The sequence below is a fragment of the Nicotiana sylvestris genome, chromosome 3, assembly GCF_000393655.2.
Source record: "Nicotiana sylvestris chromosome 3, ASM39365v2, whole genome shotgun sequence".
NCBI lineage: Eukaryota > Viridiplantae > Streptophyta > Magnoliopsida > Solanales > Solanaceae > Nicotiana > Nicotiana sylvestris.
The window spans coordinates 143,006,183-143,027,423 of NC_091059.1; positions in this window are offsets into that span (position 1 = coordinate 143,006,183).

Sequence of the window (21,241 nt, forward strand, 5' to 3'; positions counted from 1 at the left end):
ACAGGAAAAATGAATAGGAAGAACCACAATATGTCATTCATATGATCATTGGAGGGGTTGATATTCCACAAGGGCCCGTGTTCAAGCGCACTAAGGTGTCGATTACCAGGGAGAAATAGACCCGGGATTATATGCTCGAGGGTTCCTTATCATTCAACGATGAAGAAGCGGAAGGCATTTCTCAACCACACAATGACGCTCTGGTAATTTCTATCTTGTTAAATAAAGTTCAAGTTAAGCGTGTTTTAGTGGATACAAGTAGCTCGGCAAACATCATCCAATCGAGGGTCATGGAGCAGCTCGGCCTGCAAGACCAAATTGTGCCCGCAGCTCGGCCTGCAAGACCAAATTGTGCCCGCAGCTCGGGTCTTGAACGACTTCAACATGGCCAGTGAAACAACTAAAGGGAGATAACTCTACTAGTGAACGTGGGTGTAACCATTCAAGATACAAAATTCCACGTGATCGAGGGTGACATGAGATAAAATGCCCTACTCGGAAGGCCATGGATTCACAACATGAGGGAGATTCCTTTAACCCTTCACCAAAGGATGAAATTCCTGACAATGGATGGTGTGAAAACAGTTTATAGGGAACAACACACAGAAAAGGAAATATTTGCAGTCGACGAGGTGACACTGATACCAGCGCCTTCGACCTCAGAAAAACCGAACATCAAAGACAAGCAGATGGCCAAATAGCAATCACCGTCCACAGCCTCGATCGAGTTGGAGGAACAGGTAATTGAAGAAGAAGAGGATTTACTTACTCCTCAAACCTTTGTTGTTCCCGAGGAAACAGATGCAACCAAGTCAACGGTTGAAGAGCTGGAACAGGTGATACTCATCGAGCATCTGCCTAAGAAAAAGGTATATCTGGTAACGGGATTAACCCCCGGACTCAGGAAAAAAATTATTCAGTTTCTTATCGATAACATAGATTATTTTGCTTGGTCCCATTTAGACATGACAGGAATCCCATCGGAGATAACAACACATTGGCTAAGCCTCGATCCCAGGTTCAAACTAGTGAAACAAAAGAGAAGGCCCCAGTTCGAGGTCAAACATGCATCCATAAAGGACGAGATAACTAAACTTCTCAAAATAGGGTCCATTGGGGAGGTAAAATGCCCCGAATGGTTAGCCAATGTAGTTGTAGTCCCTAAAAAAGGGAACAAACTTAGAATGTGTGTAGATTACAAGGATGTGAACAAGGCGTGCCCTAAAAACTCTTTTTCACTGCCTAACATCGATAGTATGATCGATGCCATGGCTGGATATGAGATCCTTATCTTTATCGACACCTACTCCTGGTATAATCAAATTCAGATGAACCCGGAGGACCAGGAGAAGACCTTGTTTATCACTAAGTTTGAAACATACTGTTACAATGTAATGCCTTTAGGACTAAGAAACGCAGGAACTACTTACCAACTCCTAGTAAATAAGATGTTCTAAGAACAAATAGGTAAGTCAATGGAAGTTTACATTGATGACATGCTAGTTAAGTCCCTGCACACATAGGACCATTTAGCTCATTTGCAGGCAATGTTCGAGATTTTTAGAAGATACAACATGAAACTCAACCATGAGAAATGTGCTTTCGAAGTCGGCTCGGGTAAGTTCCTAGGCTTCATGGTATCGAATAGGGGGATCGAGATTAACCCTGAAAAAAATCAAGGCCATCGAACACATCACCATCATGGACAGTGTAAAAGCATTACAAAGGCTAACTGGACGGATAGTTGCCTTGGGCCGGTTCATTTCGAGATCGTGAGATCGGAGCCACAGGTTCTTTTCCTTACTCAAAAAGAAAAATAATTTTGCATGGACCCTGGAATGTCAGCATGCATTGGAGGAATTGAAGCGATAACTATCGAGCCCACCTATGCTCCACACTCCGAAGGCAGATGAGAAGCTGTATTTGTACTTGGCAGTTTCCGAAGTAGCGGTAAGTGGTGTACTAGTTCGAGAAGAGCAAGGTACGCAGTTTCCTATTTATTACGTAAGTCGAACCTTAGGAGATGCTGAAATTAGGTATCCATACTTAGAGAAGTTGGCACTTGCATTAATAAGCGCATCTAGAAAATTAAAGCCATATTTCCAGTGTCACCCCATATGTGTGTTAACCACTTATCCTCTCCGAAATGTTTTGCACAAGCCCGAGTTATCGGGCCGATTGGCCAAATGGGCCATCGAACTTGGAGGGTACAATATCGAATATCAACCACGAACGGCTATCAAGTCTCAAATCTTAGCTGACTTCATGGCCGATTTTATGCCAACCCTCATATCCGAAATGGAGAAGAAACTTCTACTAAAATTGGGTACATCATCGGGGTATGGACCCTCTTCACGGATGGTGCCTCGAATGTGAAAGGGTCTGGGCTTGGCATTGTTTTGAAGCCACCTACAGGTAACACTATTAGACAATCTATAAAAACTTCTAGGTTGATTAACAATAAGGCCGAGTATGAGTCCATGATTGCAGGTCTCGAACTAGCTAAAAGCTTGGGGGCGGAAGTCATCGAAGCCAAGTGTGACTCTCTGTTGGTGGTAAACCAAGTTAACAAAAGCTTCGAAGTTCGGGAGGATAGAATGCAAAGGTATTTGGACAAGTTACAGGTGACATTGCGCCAGTTCAAGGAACGGACCCTAGATCACGTGCCTCGAGAACAAAATAGTGAGGCCGATGCACTTGCAAATCTGGGGTCATCAATCGAAGAAGACGATATTGTCCCGGGGACTGTCGTCCAATTATCGAGATCTGTGGTCGAGGAGGGTCACGCCGAGATAAACTCCACAAGCTTGACCTGGGATTGGAGGAATAAATATGTTGAGTATTTAAAGCACGGAAGTCTTCCATTAGACCCTAAAGAGTCGAGAGCCCTACGAGCTAAAACAACCCGATTCACATTAGATGAAGATGGAATATTATACATGAGGATTTTTGATGGACCATTGGCGGTATGCTAGGGCCAGAGGACACCGGTTATGTTTTACGAGAGGTCCATGAAGGCACTTGTGGGAACCATTCCGGCACTGATTCTTTGATTCACAAAATCATTAGAGCAGGGTACTACTGGGATAGCATGGAAAAAGACTCTAAATAGTTTGTTCGAAAATGTGATAAATGTCAAAGGTTTGCACCAATGATATATCAGCCTGGAGAACAACTCCATTCAGTCCTATCCCCGTGGATATTCATGAAAAAAGGGATGGATATTGTCAGTCATCTGCCAACGGCACCAGGTAAAGCTAAATTCATTTTTTTTATGAGTGACTACTTTTCTAAATGGGTGGAAGCACATGCTTTCGAGAAGGTCAGAGAAAAAGAAGTCATAGACTTCATTTGGGATCACATCCTGTGTCGATTCAGGATACCTGCTGAAATCGTATGCGACAACGGGAAGCAATTCATTGGCAGTAATGTGACAAAGTTCCTCGAAGAACACAAAATAAAAAGGATTTTATCGATGCCATATCACCCGAGCGCAAACCGATAGGCCGAGTCCATGAACAAGACTATTATCCAAAACTTAAAGAAAAGGTTGAGTGACACTAAGGGGAAGTGGAGAGAAGTTCTACTCGAGATCTTTTGGGCGTACCGAACGACATCAAAGTCCAGCACAGGGGCAACCTCATTTTCCTTGGTATATGGCTCCAAAGCCTTAATCCTAGTCGAAGTCGGCGAACCTAGCACCAGATTTCGACATGCAATGGAGGAATCAAATCACGAGGCTATGAATACTAGCCTCGAGCTATTGTATGAAAAATGGGAAGTTATGCTTGTCCGAATGTCCGCACAGAAGTAGATAATCGAAAGATACTATAGTAGAAGAATCAACCTTCAACACTTCAGTATCGGGGACTTAGTTCTAAGGAAAGTCACCTACAATACTCGAGACCCGAATGAAGGGAAACTAGGCCTGAATTGGGAAGGACCATATCGAGTCATCGGAAAAGGATCTTACAAAATTGGCACGATGGAAGGCGAACAATTGCCAAACAATTGGAATGTATCACTGCTGAAATGATATTATTGCTGAGGTATAACCTTCTCCTCTTTTCCATTTGTATTTAAGACTAACTTATTGCAGATGTTCTATCGACGACATCGAAGGCACCCTTCTACATGAAGACCTTAAGTTTTAAAGCACACGTTGCACTCTTTTTCCCTTAGATCGGGTTTTATCCCAAATGGGTTTTTCCGGCGAGGTTTTTAACGAGGAAACAACTATGTGCTACCTAAGGAGAATTCAACAGTATCTAAGGCTTATTTTCAATCAACCTCGAATACTGGGGGGCATCACCCTAGGAGGCTATATTTTTGAGAAAAATACTTCACGCCAAAGAGGGCCTCGATAGGAAAACTTTGTAATGGGCCAAACGGTCAGATGAACCGTGTCCATATAGAATAGCCGAGCCCCGATGGCAAAACATGTTCGCATGTATGAATTATTCAAAGAAGCATTCTTTCTATATGAAACACTTTGTGTCCCAAAGAAATTTGCTACTATACGAGCTCCATACTTGTGATTCTACAAGAAATGGCTCAAGGGCCAAAATGTAAATACACCTTGAATTCTCGGGGACTGTCATCGACAATTAATACATTCGAGTTGTCTAAACTCAAATTCATAAGACCTCAAAGAGGCATTCCTCGATGCAAAGACCAAGGCTATCATACTCAGGGAATAACATTTCGGACAAGTCCGAAATATTATCGGGAAACAAGTCCAAGAGACACACCCGAAGGCTACGGCCATATTAAAGGCTACGGCAGAAATAACGCGGCTCAAAGACGTCCGAATTCCGTAATAAAAATAGGCCTTCGAATTCTCAGAAAGTCGGTTAAATAAAGGCTACCCTCGACAAAATAATCAAAAGACTTCGATAAAATCAGCCCTCAAAAAACCTTAAGAGGTATCGAATTATTCAAATACAAACTTGTGCTAAGGTGCTAAAAACAAAGGGTTCCGATCGATACATAACCCTCAAAAAACCCAATGGGTAAAAAATGCATAAAGAAATTTTTACTAAGTCTTTAAGCCGAAAAGGGGAAATAATATCAATCTCTTAGAGGCTATAATGACCCGACTTAAAAGGGCCTAAGGGCCAATAATCTTAGGGTTTGAGATCTTGTTCTCACCCGATCCGAACCCAAGGGTTCGGTTATCCCGATCCCAAATAAGTAATAACTTGATTATGGCTCGGGGACTCGCCATTATCCGACACAAAGGGTCAATGCCCTAAAGGTTTGAACCTTATTCAAACCCGACCATGACAACTTCAAAGAAACTGCCCGAGACAAAATATCGAACATACCATTCAAAGAATGAAATTATTGCAAGAATTTTAAGGCAAGAAACATTGAGAAGACATTCAAGGAAATTTCTTCTTTTATATACTTAAGGAAGAGATATGTACAAGGATTCATACAAAAAGAGAAAGAAAATCCCTATCTACGCCCGTGGCTGGTTTGTCCCTCGAGAGCAGCTTCCTCTCCGAGCCCCTCTTCATTATTGGACCCGCCTTGGCTTCTTTCATCGTCATCGATATCGTCGGAAGAAATGAGAAATGTGGCATCGGCTTCCAGCGCCCTTGCTTGAGCTATCTCTTCAGTGAGGTTGAAACCTCGAGCATGGATTTCATCGAGGGTCTCCCTCCGGGATTAGCACTTGGCCAAATCATTACTCCATTTTCCCGGTCGGAGGCCTCCCTTAGCTATGCTTGAACAGCCTCAACATCCCTTAAGTATATGGCGACGATTTTATGAGTCGTGGCCTTCGTCTTCTCAACTTCATCCCTGGCCTCAACAACCTCAACCCCGACTTCAGCGAGTTTGACCTCGAGTTTGTTGATCCTTTTGGCCTGGGCCAAGTCTTTCTTTTTAGCACCTCAGAGTTAGGCCTCAGTCGGCGCCAGTTTGGCTAGAGCAGTCTCTTTCTCAGCAGCAAGCCGATCCATATTTTCCTTCCACCGGTTGCAGTCAGCCTTAACCTGATCGACCTCACCTCGAAGCTACCCGATCATCTCCAATTTTTGCTGCAGCTGAGATATTGAAGTGTTAGCCTCCACAGTTGGGTCAAATAGACCATACTTTTTCAAAATGACAGTTACCTGCTTGTCTAGCTCGGCCTCATTTTTACGAGCTTCAGCCAAAATCTGCCCGAAGGTCCTTGAGCTCCTCCTCCTTTTGGCTACAAAGGAGCTTCAAGGCCTTCCATTCATCCAAGGAATTCTTGAGCTCGGCCTCACATTGGCTCAGCTTGGCCCTAAACTTGGTAATGGCCTACACAGAAAAAGAGATATCAGTTAGGTAAGGGGAGAATAATAAATTGCAATGATAGGAGTTAATACTTACCTGCAAAAAAATACGGTGAACCTCTTCGAAGAGGGTAGATGCATCCTTAAGGTTGGCGGCATCATCGACCCTAGTAAAGCAATCCCGGAAAGGATCTTTTTCTCCGGGGATTTCGCTTGGGTCAAGCATTCGTAGAGCTTGAGCTTCCCTTATTACCTTTTCAGAATTAGTTGGTAGAGGAGGAGAGTGAAGGGTGCTTCATTTGTATGGTCGGACGAGTGTGAGGAGAGCTTTCAGAAGCTCAAGATAGCTTTGGCCACAACTCTAGTGTTAGTTTTGCCATTAGCTTCAGGTTCATATACCGTGTATTGTGATGCTTTGAGAGTTGGTATGGGTTGTGTATTGATGTAGGAGGGTAGAGTTATTGCATATGCTTCTCATCAGTTGAAGCCCATGAGAAGAACTACCCCGTTCACGATTTGGAGTTGGCTGCCATAGTTCACGCGTTGAAGATTTGGAAGCATTACTTGTATGGTGTGTCTTGTGAGGTGTTTACTGATCATTGTAGCCTCCAGCACTTGTTCAAACAAATGGATCTCTATTTGAGGCGGGGAAGGTGGTTGGAGTTGCTTAAGGATTATGATATCACTATATTGTACCATCCAGGGAAGGCCAATGTGGTGGCCGATGCTTTGAGACAAAAGGCGGTGAGTATGGGGAGTTTGGCATATATTCCAATTGGGGAGAGACCTCTTGCAGTTGATATTCATGCTTTGGCCAATCGGTTCGTGAGGTTAGATGTTTCGGAGCCTAGTCGGGTATTGGCTTGTGTGGTTTATCGGTCTTCCTTATATGATCGCATCAGAGAGCTCCAGTATAATTATCGGCATTTGCTTGTCCTTAAGGACAGAGTTCAGCATGATGATGCCAAAGATGTGACTATTGGAGATGATGGGGTGTTGAAGATGTAGGGCCAGATTTGTGTGCCCAATATAGATGGGCTTCGGGAGTTGATTATGGAGGAGGCCCATAGCTCTTGGTATTCCATTCATCTGGGTGCCGCGAAGATGTATTAGGATTTGAGGCAACATTATTGGTGGAGAAGAATGAAGAAAGACATTGTGGGATTTGTAGCTCGGTATCTCAATTGTCAGCAGGTGAAATATGAGCATCAGAGACTAGGTGGCTTGCTTCAGCAGATAGATATTCCAGAGTGGAAGTGGGAGAGGATCACTATGGACTTTATAGTTGGACTTCCATGGACTTTGAGGAAGTTCAATGCTATTTGGGTGATTGTGGATCGGCTGACCAAGTCCGTGCACTTCATTCCTGTGTGTACTACATATTCTTCCGAGCGGTTGGCAGAGATCTATATCCGAGAGATTGTTCATTTGCATGGTGTCCTAGTTTCCATCATTTTGGATAGGGGCACTCAGTTTACTTTGCAGCTTTGGAGGTCTGTGCAGCGAGAGTTGGGTACTCAGGTCGAGTTAAGCACAACTTTACCCTCAGACGGACAGGTAGTCCGAGTGAACTATTTAGATATTGGAGGACATGTTGCGTGCTTATGTCATTGATTTCGGAGGGTCATGAGACCAGTTTCTACCGCTTGCAGAGTTTGCTTATAAAAATAGCTACCAGTTGAGTATTCAGATGGCTCCATATAAGGCTTTGTATGGGAGGCGGTGTAGATCTCCAGTTGGTTGGTTTGAGCCCGGCGAGGCTAGGCTATTGGGGATAGACCTGGTGCAGGATGCTTTAGAAAAGGTGAACGTGATTCAGGAGAGGCTTCGTACCACACAGTCGAGGTAGAAGAGCTATGCTGATAAGAAGGTTTGGGATGTGTTCTACATGGTTGGTGAGAAGGTTCTGTTGATGGTTTCGCCCATGAAGGGTGTCATGAGATTTGGGAAGAAGGGTAAATTGAGTGCGTGGTTCATTGGGCCTTTTGAGGTGCTTCGGAGGATTGGGGAGGCGGCTTATGAGCTTGCTTTGCCACCCAGCTTGTCGAATATGCATCCGGTATTTCATGTTTCTATGCTCCGGAAGTATTTTGGGGATCCGTCTCATGTTCTGGATTTCAGCACGGTTCACTTGGATGATGATTTGACTTATGATGTGGAGCCAGTTGCTATTTTGGGTCGTCGGGTCCGAAAGTTGAGGTCAAAGGATATAGCTTTAGTAAAAGTGCAGTGGAAAAGTCGGCCCATGGAGGAGGCTACCTGGGAGACCGGGCGGGAGATGAAGAACAGATATCCTCACCTATTTAAGGCTTCAGGTATGTTTCTTGACTCGTCCGAGGACGAATGTTTGTTTAAGTTGGGGAGGATGTGATGATCCGGCCAGTCATCTCATGAGTTACCACTCCATTTTCCCCATTTCTGCCTCTTATTGCTTTGTTTAATGGTTCTATATGCGATCGGGTTGATTGGTTCGAGTTTGAAAAGGATTTGGTAAGGTTTGAGACACTTAGTCTCTTTTGAGGAAGCTTAAGTTGGAAAAGTCAACCGGATGTTGACTTATGTGTTAGAGGGCTCGGATGTGAGTTCTGATGGTTTGGTTAGCTTCGGGAGGTGATTTGGGACTTAGGAGCGTGATTAGAATGAGTTTTGGAGGTCCGGAGTAGATTCAAGCTTGAATTGGCGAAATTGGAATTTTGGCGTTTCGCGGTTGGGAGGTGAGATTTTGATATAGGGGTCAGAATGGAATTCTGAGAGTTGCAATAGTTTCGGTGTGTCATTTGGGATGTGTGTGCAAAATTTCAGGTCATTCGAACGTGGTTTGGTTGGGTTTTTTTTATCAAAAGCAGAATTTAGAAGTTTTTGGAATTCTTTGGCTTGAATCCAATGTAATTTTGGGAGTTCCGAGGGTTGGAACAAGTTTGGATGAGGTTATGGGATATGTTGGCATATTTTGTTGGGGTTCCGAGGGCCTCGGGTGAGTTTCGGAGGGTTGAACGGATCATTTTAAGTTAAAAAAAGTTGCAGATTTTGGTTTTAGCTGTTGCAGGTATTTTGTTCTTCACGTTCGCGAGTGAACCCTCACGTTCGCGAAGGGTCAGGAAGGGAGGCATCACGATTGGCCTTCGTATTCGCGAAGGGCCGAAATGGGAAGCATCACGTTCGCGAAATTTGGTGAAGCTGAGGCATCGCATTCGCGAAGGAGAGTTTTGTTCAATGGAATTTTTGTGCTTCGCGAATGCGAGGCTTTGACCGCGTTCGCGAAGAAGGATTTCTGATCGCTGAGCAGAATGTTTAAAATGCCATTTTCGCGAGTTTTGGCCTAAGTTCACCATTTTTTACTCGGTTTTGAAGCTTTTTGAGAGAGATTGAAGAGGGAATCAAGGAGGACTTGTTGGAGGTAAGAATTTTGGACTTAAAACTCGATTATAATGTGAAATCTACCTAATAAATCATGGAATCTAAGCCTAAAATTGAGGAATTAGGGCTTGAGATTAAGAGACTTTAAAATGAGAATTTGAGGGGTCATTTTTACTCCGATTTCAGTGTTCTTGGTATGTATGGACTCGTGAGAGGATAAGGATTCCGCTGGTATAATTTTTATCGAGTTTTGAGACGTGGTCCCAGGGGTCGGGTTTGGCCAATTTCGAGGTTTTTGGTATAATTTGATTATTTTCGCTTGAGCTTCATTCCCTTAGCATATTTTGATGCCGTGATTCTGATTTTGGATAGATTCGACACGTATGGAGGTCTATTCGAGGGCGAAGGCATAACAGAGTAGTATTTTCACTAGTTTGAGGTAAGTAACCGTTGTAAATCTGGAACTGAGGGTACAAAACCCCGGTATTTGGGGTCATGACAAGTTTGTATCAGAGCCTAGGTTACATAGGTCTCGCGAGTCATGAGCCAGTTTGGTATAGTCTCGTGGATCGGTATGGAAACGTCTGTACTTATCCTCGGGAGGCTGCAAAACCTTTAGGAAAAACTTCATACTCTTGAAATTCCTGTCGTGCGAATCTGTTGATCCGAGTACTAAACTTCTATTATTCCATTCTCTCACATATGGTGAGGACACGTGCTACCGGGCAGGATAGACGATCACCAGTACCACCAGCCAGGGCCACTAGAGGCTGAGGACACGGTCGAGGCATGGTAGGGGCAGAGCAGTTATGGCAGCACCCGCAGATCAACCAGCTGCCCCAATTTAGGATCGGGTCCCAAATGTGGACGCTACAGTAGCACCAGCTCAGGCACCAACCATGCCTATTGTGATTCTAGTCCTTCAGGAGGCTTTAGCTCAGATCTTGTCAGTGTGTACCAGTTTGGCTCAAGCGGTCTCAATTACTACGGCCGCAGCTACTTCTCAGGCCGAGGGAGGCACCCAGACTCTAGTTGCTCGCACACCTGAGCAGGTTGTGCAGGGACTCCAAACACCGGGGGTACCTCCAGCCCAGCCAGTTGCACCAGCTCAGGATATGTGGTACTAGTTATGCCGGACGACGAGCAGCTTCGACTAGAGAAGTTTGGCAAACTTCAGCCTCCGACTTTTAGCGGTGTAGAGGGCGCGGATGCCCAGGGTTTCTTGGATAAGTTCTAGAGGATGCTTCGTACAACGGGTATTCAAGAGACCAGTGGTGTAGCATTTACCACCTTTCAGTTTTCTGGAGCTACCTTCACTTGGTGAGAGGTGTAGGCCTATTGGTGTAGTGTCCCTTACTTGGCAGCAATTCTTTGTTCTCTTTCTGGAGAAGTATGTGCCACAGTCTCGTCGAGAGGAGCTGCGCAGGCAGTTTGGGCAGTTGCGTCAGGGAGAGATGACTGTGACGCAGTATGAGATGCGGTTCTCTAAGTTAGCTCGTCATGCGGTCTGGTTGGTTCCCACATATCGATAGAGGACCAGGAGGTTTGTTGATGGCCTCACATATCAGCTTCGGATTCTCATGACTAGGGAGAGGGTGACAGGTGCTACTTTTGAGAAGGTTGTTGACATCGCCTGTGAGTTTGAGTCAGTTCGCCGCCAGGAGCGAGAGGAGAGGGAAGCCAAGAGGCCTCGGGGATCTGGTAGCTTTAGTAGTGCTCCTTCGAGGGGTCAGTTCCTGCAGTGCAGAGGCCGTCCATTTAGGCAGGATTATTCAGCTCGCCTAGGTTATCGTGAGGCATCATCGGGTCATGGTTCTCATAGTTCTCATCAGGGCCATTCATCACTCAGTGTCCTTCCAGCCCAAAGTTTGTCCCGTGCTCCATTAGTTCAGGGTTCTTCCATGTCAGGTCCTTCTACTGGTCATTCTGGTGCCAGGGGTTCCCTTTAGTCCCCATCTCCAGCACCGGGAAGTTGTTATGAGTGTGGAGATTTTGGGCATATGATGAGGTAGTGTCCTCGTCTTTATAATGGTCCATCTCAGCAGAGGGGTCAACCCTCGACTTTTGCTCCAGTTACTTCACCACCCGCCCAACTAGCTAGGGGTGGAGGTCAGTCAGCTAAGGGTCACCCATGAGGGGGAGGCCGGTCAGGTGGCGGTCATGCTCGTTTCTATGCCCTCCTAGATAGACCAAATGTTGCTGCTTTAGATGCCGTGATTTCAGGTATTATTTTAGTCTGCCACAGAGATGCCTTTGTATTATTTGATCCCGGTTCCACCTTTTCTTATGTGTCATCATACTTTGCCCGTTATCTGGATATGCCCCGTGAGTCTCTTATTTCACCTATTCTTGTATCTACTCCAGTGTGCGATATTATTGTTGTAAACCGTGTGTACTGGTCTTGTGTGATGACTATTCGGGGTCTAGAGACCCGGGTAGATCTTTTATTATTGTGTATGGTGGATTTCCATATCATTTTGGACATGGATTGGCTATCTCCGTGTCGTGCTATTCCAGACTGTCATACCAAGATAGTCACATTGGCTATACCGGATGTGCCACCGATTGAGTGGTGAGGTTTGACCGATTATGTTCCAGTAGAGTGATCTCATTCTTGAAGGCCCAGCGTATGGTTGGAAAGGGATGTCTTTCATATCTAGCCTTTGTGAGGGATGTCAGTGCAGAGACTCCCAGTATTGATTCTGTCCTAGTTGTGAGGGATTTTCCCGATGTGTTTCCTGCAGACCTGCCGGACATGCCACTAGACAGGGATATTGATTTTGGTATTGACTTGGTGCAGGGCACTCAACCCATCTATATTCTGCCGTATCATATGGCACCAGCGGAGTTGAAATAGTTAAAGGAGCAGCTTCAGGAACTCTTCGATAAGGGGTTCATTGGGCCTAGTGTGTCACCTTGGGGTGCACCGGTCCTATTTCTGAAGAAGAAGGATGGCACTATGAGGATGTGCATTGATTATAGGCAATTAAACAAAGTAGCAATTAAGAACAAGTATCCTTTGCATCACATTGATAATTTATTCGACTAGATTCAGGGGCGAGAGTGTTCTCCAAGATTGATCTCCGTTCAGGTTATCACCAGTTGAAGATCAGGGACTCGAATATTCTTAAGACAACTTTCAGGACCCGATATGGTCAGTATGAGTTCTTGGTGATGTCTTTTGGGCTGACCAATGCCCCAGTAGCATTCATGCATTTGATGAACAACGTGTTCTGGCCTTATCGCGATTCATTTGTCATAGACTTTATTGATGATATTCTGGTGTATTTGCGTAGTCAGGAGGAGCACGCGGAGCATTTGAGAGTTGTGTTGCAGAGATTGAGGGAGGAGAAGATTTATGCAAAATTCTCCAAGTGTGAGTTTAGGCTCAGTTCAGTGGCTTTCTTGGGGCACGTAGTGTCCATCAAGGGTATTCAGGATGATCCGAAGAAGATAGAGGTGATTCAGAGTTAGCCTAGACCGTCCTCAACCATAGAGATTTTCAACTTTCTTGGTTTGGCAAGCTATTATCTCCGATTTATTCAGGGATTCTCATCTATCGCATTGCCCTTGACCAAGTTTACTCAGAAGGGTGATTCATTTGTATGGTCGGACGAGTGTGAGGAGAGCTTTCAGAAGCTCAAGACAGCTTTGACCATAACTCTAGTGTTAGTTTGCCATCAGCGTCAGGTTTATATACCGTGTATTGTGATGCTTCAAGAGTTGATATTAGTTGTATATTGATGCAGGAGGGTAGAGTTATTGCTTATACTTCTTGTCAGTTGAAGCCTATGAGAAGAACTACCCCGTTCACGATTCAGAGTTGGCTGCCATAGTTCACGCATTGAAGATTTGGAGGCATTACTTGTATGGTGTGTCTTGTGAGGTGTTTACTGATCATCGTAGCCTCCAGTACTGGTTCAAATAGAAGGATCTCAATTTGAGGCAGCAAAGGTGGTTGGAGTTTCTTAAGGATTATGATATCACTATATTGTACCATTCGGGGAAGGCCAATGTAGTGGCCGATGCTTTGAGCCGAAAGGCGGTGAGTATGGGGAGTTTGTCATATATTCCAGTTGGGGAGACCTCTTGCAGTTGATGTTCAGGCCTTGGCCAATTGGTTCATGAGGTTAGATGCTTCGGACCCTAGTCGGGTATTGGCTTGCGTGGTTTCTCGGTCTTCTTTATATGATCGCATCAGAGAGCGCTAGTATGATGATCCGCATTTGCTTGTCCTTAAGGACAGAGTTCAGTATGATGATGCCAGATATGTGACTATTGGTGATGATGGGGTGTTGAGGATGCAGGGCCGAATTTGTGTGCCCAATGTAGATGGGCTTCGAGAGTTAATTCTGGATGAGGCCCATAGCTCGCGGTATTCCATTCATCTGGGTGCCACGAAGATGTATCAGGATTTGAGGTAGCATTATTGGTGGAGAAGAATGAAGAAAGACATTGTGGGATTTGTAGCTTAGTGTTTCAATTTTCAGCAGGTGAAATATGAGCATTAGAGACCGGGTGGCTTGCTTCAACAGATGGATATTCCAGAGTGGAAGTGGGAGAGGATCACTATGGACTTTGTAGTTGGACTTCCACAGACTTTGAGGAAGTTCGATGCTATTTGGGTGATCGTGGAACGGCTGACCAAGTCCACGCACTTCATTCCTGTGTACACTACCTATTCTTCAGAGCGGTTGGCAAAGATCTTTATCCGGGAGATTGTTCGTTTGCATGGTGTCCCAGTTTCCATCATTTCGGATAGGGGCACTCAGTTTACTTTGCAGTTTTGGAGGTCTGTGCAGCGAGAGTTGGGTACTCAGGTCGAGTTGCGCTCAGCTTTTCACCATCAGATGGACGGGCAGTCCGAGCGCACTATTCAGATATTGGAGGACATGGTGCGTGCTTGTGTCATTGATTTCGGAAGGTCATGGAATCGGTTTCTACCACTTGCAGAGTTTGCTTATAACAATAGCTACTAGTTGAGTATTCAGATGGCTCCGTGTGAGGCTTTGTATGGGAGGCGGTGTAAATCTCCAGTTGGTTGGTTCGAGCCCGGTGAGGCTAGGCTATTGGGGATCGACCTGGTACATGATACTTTAGAAAAAGGTGAAGGTGATTCGGGAGAGGCTTCGTACCGCGAGTCGAGGCAGAAAAGCTATACTGATAGGAAGGTTCGGGATGTGTCCTACATGTTGGCGAGAAGATTCTATTGAAGGTTTCGCCCATGAAGGGTGTCATAAGATTTAGGAAGAAAGGTTTTCGCCCATGAATGGTGTCATGAGATTTAGGAAGAAAGGTAAATTGAGTCTGCGGTTCATTGGGCCTTTTGAGGTGATTCGGAGGATTGGGGAGGTGTCTTATGAGCTTGCTTTGCCACCCAGCTTGTCGAGTGTGCATCCGGTATTTCATGTTTTTATGCTCCGGAAGTATATTGGGGATCCGTCTCATGTTCTGGATTTCAGCATGGTTCAGTTGGATGATGATTTGACTTATGATGTGGAGCCAGTAGCTATTTTGGGTCGTAGGGTTCGAAAGTTAAGGTCAAAGGATATAGCTTTCGTGAAAGTGTAGTGGAGAGGTTGGCATGTGGAGGAGGCTACCTGGGAGACCGAGCGGTAGATGCAGAGCAGATATCCTCACCGATCTGAGGCTTCAGGTATGTTTCTTGACTCGTTTGAGGACGAAACGTTTGTTTAAGTTGGGGAGGATGTGATGACCCGGCCAGTTGTCTCATGAGTTACCGCTCTGTTTTCCCCATTTCTGCTTCTTATTGCTTTGTCTAATGGTTCTATATGCGACCGTGTTGATTGGTTCGAGTTCGAAAAGGATTTGGTAAGGTTTGAGACACTTAGTCTCTTTTGAGGAAGCTTAAGTTGGATAAGTCAACCGAATATTGACTTATGTGTTATAGGGCTCGGATGTGAGTTCCGATGGTTTGGTTAGCTTCGGGAGGTGATTTAGGACTTAGGAGCATGATCGAAATGAGTTTTAGAGGTCCGAAGTAGATTTAGGCTTGAATTGGCAAAATTGGATTTTTGGCGATTTCCGGTTGGTTGGTGAGATATTGATATAGGGATCGGAATGGAATTCCGAGAGTTGCAGTAGTTCCATTGAGTCATTTGGGAATTGTGTGCAAAATTTCAGGTCATTCAGACGTGGTTTGGTTGGGTTTTTGATCAAAAGCAAAATTTAGAAGATTTTGGAATTCTTAGGCTTAAATCCAATGTAATTTTGGTGTTTTAATGTTGTTTTGGGAGTTCCGAGGGTTGGAACAAGTTTGAATGAGGTTATGGGATATGTTGGCATGTTTGGTTGGGGTCTCGAGGGCCTTGGGTGAGTTTTGGAAGGTTGAACAGATCATTTTAAGTTAAAGAAAAGTTGCAGATTTTGGTTTCAGCTATTGCAGGTATTTTGTTCTTCGCGTTCGCGAGTGAACCCTCGCGTTCGCGAAGGGTCAGAAGGGGAGCCTCAGGATTGTCCTTCGCATTCGCGAGGGGGAGTCCCGCGTTCGCGAAAGGCCGGAATGGGAAGCATCGCGTTCGCGAGAGGCCTGACCGCGTTCGCAAAGTTTGGTGAAGCTGAGGCATCGCGTTCGCGATGGTGCGATCGCGATCACGAAAGAGTTTTGGTCAATGGAATGTTTGTGCTTCGCGGACGCAAGGCTTTGACCGCGTTCGCAAAGAAGGATTTCTGATCGCTGGGCATAATGTTTAAATGGCCATTTTCGTGAGTTTTGGCCTAAGTCCACCAATATTTACTCGGTTTTAAACCTTTTTGAGAGAGATTGAAGACGGAATCAAGGAGGACTCGTTGGAAGTAAGAATTTTAGACTTAAAACTCGATTCTAATGTGAAATCTACCTAATAAATCATGGAATCTAAGCCTAAAATTGAGGAATTAGGGCTTGAGATTAAGAGACTTTAAAATGAGAATTTGAGGGGTCATTTAGACTCCGATTTCAGTGTTCTTGGTATGTTTGGACTTTTGGGAGGATAAAGATTCCGTTGATGTGATTTTTATCGAGTTTTGAGACGTGGGCCCGGGGGTCGGGTTTGGCCAATTTTGAGGTTTTTGGTATAATTTGATTATTTTCGCTTGGTCTTCGTTCCCTTAGCATATTTGGACGCTGTGATTTTGATTTTGGATAGATTCGACGTTAGTGGAGGCCAATTTGAGGGGCAAAGGCATCATGGAGTAGTATTTTCACCGGTTTGAGGTAAATAACCATTGTAAATCTAGAACTGAGGGTACAGAACCCCGGTATTCGACTTATTTTGATAGCTGCGGTGACGTACATGCTAGGTGACGAGCGTGTGGGCGTGCACCGGTGAGGATTTTGACTTGGTCCATCCCGTAGAGACTATTAAGCTGCGTATTTGACTTGGAACCTTATGATATTCCGTACTAGAGTCATTTATACTGTATTATGGGCTGTATGCCATGTTTGGGGCCTTGTGCCGACCTGTTGAGACCCTTAGGACCGTTTTTACTATTTTTCCTCACTCTACTTGTTGAAAGCATATCCTCAGTCATGTTTTACTGTTTAAATATTTAAAACTGGTTTTATCAGTATATTTCTAAATGTGAGGACTATTTGGATTGAGTTCCCTAATTTCTACTATTGTGCCCGAGAGGTTGTAAGGTTAATGATTGAGAGAGGTTGAAAACCTAATGGTGAGAACATTTATATATGTATGAGTTATGGATCGGGCTGCACGCCGCAGTGATATATATATATATATATATATATATATTGGATCGGGCTGCACGCCGTAGTGGTTACTATGATTTCTATTATTATGCGATATTAATGAGCCTGAGTGCTGAGAGTTAGTACTGAGTGACGAGAGTTGAGTCACGGGTGATTGAGAGAATGCCCGAGAGGCCATATTTTGAGTGATACTTTGCCCGAGGGGCCCAGTTATGATATTTTTCACTGATTTCACTCTTATTTTAAAATAAGCCTCTGTTGTAAGAAATTGCTAAGTATATAATCTCAAGTATTTAAACTGAAATTGATGATTTTTCGACAAAACTGGTTTTAAACTGTGGAATTTGATCCGTTATCCTGTTGTCTATTCATTTATATGATTTTTAACTGCTCGTCACTGCTTTCAGACCTTATTTACTTTAGTTACTTACTAAGTTGGCGTACTCACGTTACTCCATGCACCTTGTGTGCAGATCCAGGTGCTCGAGCGGTGGAGTGAGAGTCCTCGACATTTTCAGAGGGTGCCAGAGATTGCAAGGTAGATGCATGGCGTCCGCATCCCTGCTATTCTCCTTTCCTATCTTGTTCTTTTTTCGCATTTTCTGGACTTATGATGTATTAGACAGTCAGTTATGTATTAGAGGCTCTAGGCTCGTGACACCAGATATTTAGGTTGTGTTGTCTTATGTTTTTATTGTTTTTCGCACATTTAGTTATTTTAAACACTTATTATGGAAATTTGGCATTTAAATCCGTGTTAGAAAATGACTTATTAAAAGAAAAAGGGTTGTGATTAAATGTTTGGGTTGACTTGCCTAGTAATGTGATGAGCGCCATCACGACCGGTATTTGGGGTCGTGACAGAGTAGTTTTAGGCTTACACCATGATTTGCTAATACCGTTATTTGATCCTATTATTTACTTGCCTTGAAGGAATTTAGATCAAGTATGCTTATTAAATGCCTTGAAAAGAGTTGAAATTAAGGATTTCGGGACTTGAAAGTTTCATTTGGATTGCATATGTTGAAAAGAATTAAAGAATATTATAAAAACAATTATTTGAGAAATTCTATGTGTAACCGCGTCGCAATTATATTCCGCGAGCGGGTTGAATTCCACTACTCTTATGGGATCGGGCCGTTCGCCTCGGCAGGATTATGTATTTCACTCTTATGGTATCAGGTCGTTCGCCTCGGTAGGATCTATGTACCACACTCTCATGGGAGCGGGTCATTCGCCTCGGCAGTTTAATAGATGCATCTATGATTCGTGTCGTTCGACCCTCGGCAGTGCACAATTTACTTTTGTGTTGGGTAGGTCCGTACGCCTCGACATTTCCTATATCATATCCTCATGAAATCGTGCGTAATATTTGGCAAGCAGCCGGTGTATCTGTGAGTTTTCCGAATTTGAATTTATGATAATCTACTTGATGAGGTCCACTACACCTTTATGTGTGCTCCAGTTAAGGAGGGAATTTCAAATGGAAAGTTTGAGTTCATGGTAAAGAGGGGGATTTATATCGCACATTTTTATGCTTATTTAATTCATTTATTTACTCTGCCTCACCTTTATTTACCTCTTTACTATACCTAATATTATTGGACCACTAATAAGTGTCGAAGTCGATCTCTCGTCGCTACTTCTTCGAGGTTAGACTGGATACTTACTGGGTACACATTGTTTTCGTACTCATACTACAGTTGCTTATATTTTGTTGTACAGGCACATGTATGTTCAGTGGCCTTGTGAGTACAGCAGCGTGGTTGATGCGGGGACTTGGGTGAGCTTTATTCCATGTTACGATCTGCAGCCAGCAGAGTCTCCTTTAGAGTGTTTGTATTTTTCTTTCTTGTCCAAATTTGTATTCCGGATAGATGCTGTATTTTATTTCCTAATAAATGCTCATGCATTTGTGACAACGGGTTCTAGGATGATTATGGGATATTCAGTATTGAAAGTGGAAAATATTATTATTTAATCTGTAAAGTTCATCTTCTACTAGGTAAATTGAAGAAAATTTATAATTTTAAAAATATTAAAATAAGAATTTAATTAGTTATTTGGTGTTGGCTTGCCTGACAGTGGTGTTTGGTATCATCACGACCTTTAAACGGATTTTGAGTCATGACGTTATGAAATTTTAGATTATATCTCACTATGGCTGTGCACTTCATATATGTTATAATTTATTACATTATTTATTTAGACCTCTAGTAAGTGTCGATGTTGACCCCTCGTCACTACTTCTCTGGGGTTAGGCTAGATACTTGCTGGGTACGCGTTGATTTACGTACTCATGCTGCACTTCTGTACTAAATGTGCAAGATCTGACAGGTCATTTGGTGATCATCTTGGCGCATGAGCGCACCTGTTGAGGAGACTTTTACGTGAGATGCATTCCAAGCTACGCTACGCAGTTCACCGAGTCTCCATTGTATTATCCATTTTATTTTGTCTTATTACATTTGGGACAGATGTTGTATTATTATTGTACTCCTTAGAAAAATGCTCATGTACTTGTGATACCGGGTTTTGGGGGTTCCTACGGGTTGTTCGTTATTGTGATTGCGCATTTATTATCACTCTACCTTGTAAAATTTATTTCATATTATTTAATTAATGGAAATTTTGATTTCAAAAGTAATAAAAATAAGTAATTAAGTTAATCATTCATTGCTGGCTTGTCTGACGGCGGTGTTAGGCGCCATCACGATCTTTAGTAGATTTTGGGTCGTGACAGCTGTTGGGCGTTGGTCAGCCCAAAAGACGTCACAAGGAACTCATAATGACCATAATGGGTCCTGAAAGCTGTCTTTAGAATATCCGAGTCCCGAATCTTCTACTGGTGATACCCAGACCTCAAATCAATCTTGGAGAACACCCTTGCTCAGTGAAACTGGTCAAATAGATCATCAATACGCGGCAAAGGATACTTGTTCTTAATTGTAACTTTGTTCAACTGCCTATAATCAATGCACATTCTCATAGTACCATCCTTCTTCTTCACAAACAACACCGGTGCGCCCCAAGGTGATACACTAGGACTAATAAACCCCTTATCAAGGAGTTCCTGAAGCTGCTTCTTCAATTTCTTCACTCAGCTGGTGTCATGCGATATGGTGGAATAGAAATGGGCTGAGTGCCCGACACCAAGTCATATCCCTGTCGGGCGGCATACCCGACAGGTCTGGAAGAAACATGTCTGGAAACTCCTGCACCACCGAAATAAAATCAATAGTGGGAGTATCAGCACCAATATCCCTCACAAAGGCCAAATAATATAAAAACCTTTCCCAACCATCCGTTGGGCCTTCAAATGTGAAATCACTCTACTGGGAACATAGTCTAGAGAACCTCACCACTCAACCTATGGCAACCCCGGCATCGCCAATGTTACAGTCTTAGTGTGACAATCTGAAATAGCATGACATGGAGATAACCAATCCATACCCAAGATCACATAGAATCAACTGTAGTCTCTAATCCCCCAACAATCACTACACATGACCAATATACATAGTCCATAATAATAGTATTGCCCACCAACATAGATATATGAACAGATAAAGCTAAAGACTCTCGGGGCATATCCAGATAATGAGCAAAATACAATGATATATATGAATAGGTGGAACTAGGGTCGAATAATAAATAAGCATCTCAATGACATACTGAGACAATACCTGTGATCACTATGTCTGAAGCAATAGCATCTGGTCTGGCAGAAAGTGATATAAACGGGCCTGGCCACCACCTGATCGGCCTCCCCCTCTAGGGCAACCCCTAGCTGACTGAGCTCCACCCCGAGCTGGCTAGGCGGGTGGTGAAATGACTGGTGCTGGAGTCGTAGGCTGGCTCCTCTGCTGAGCTGGACCTCCCAATAGGCGGGGACACTACCTCC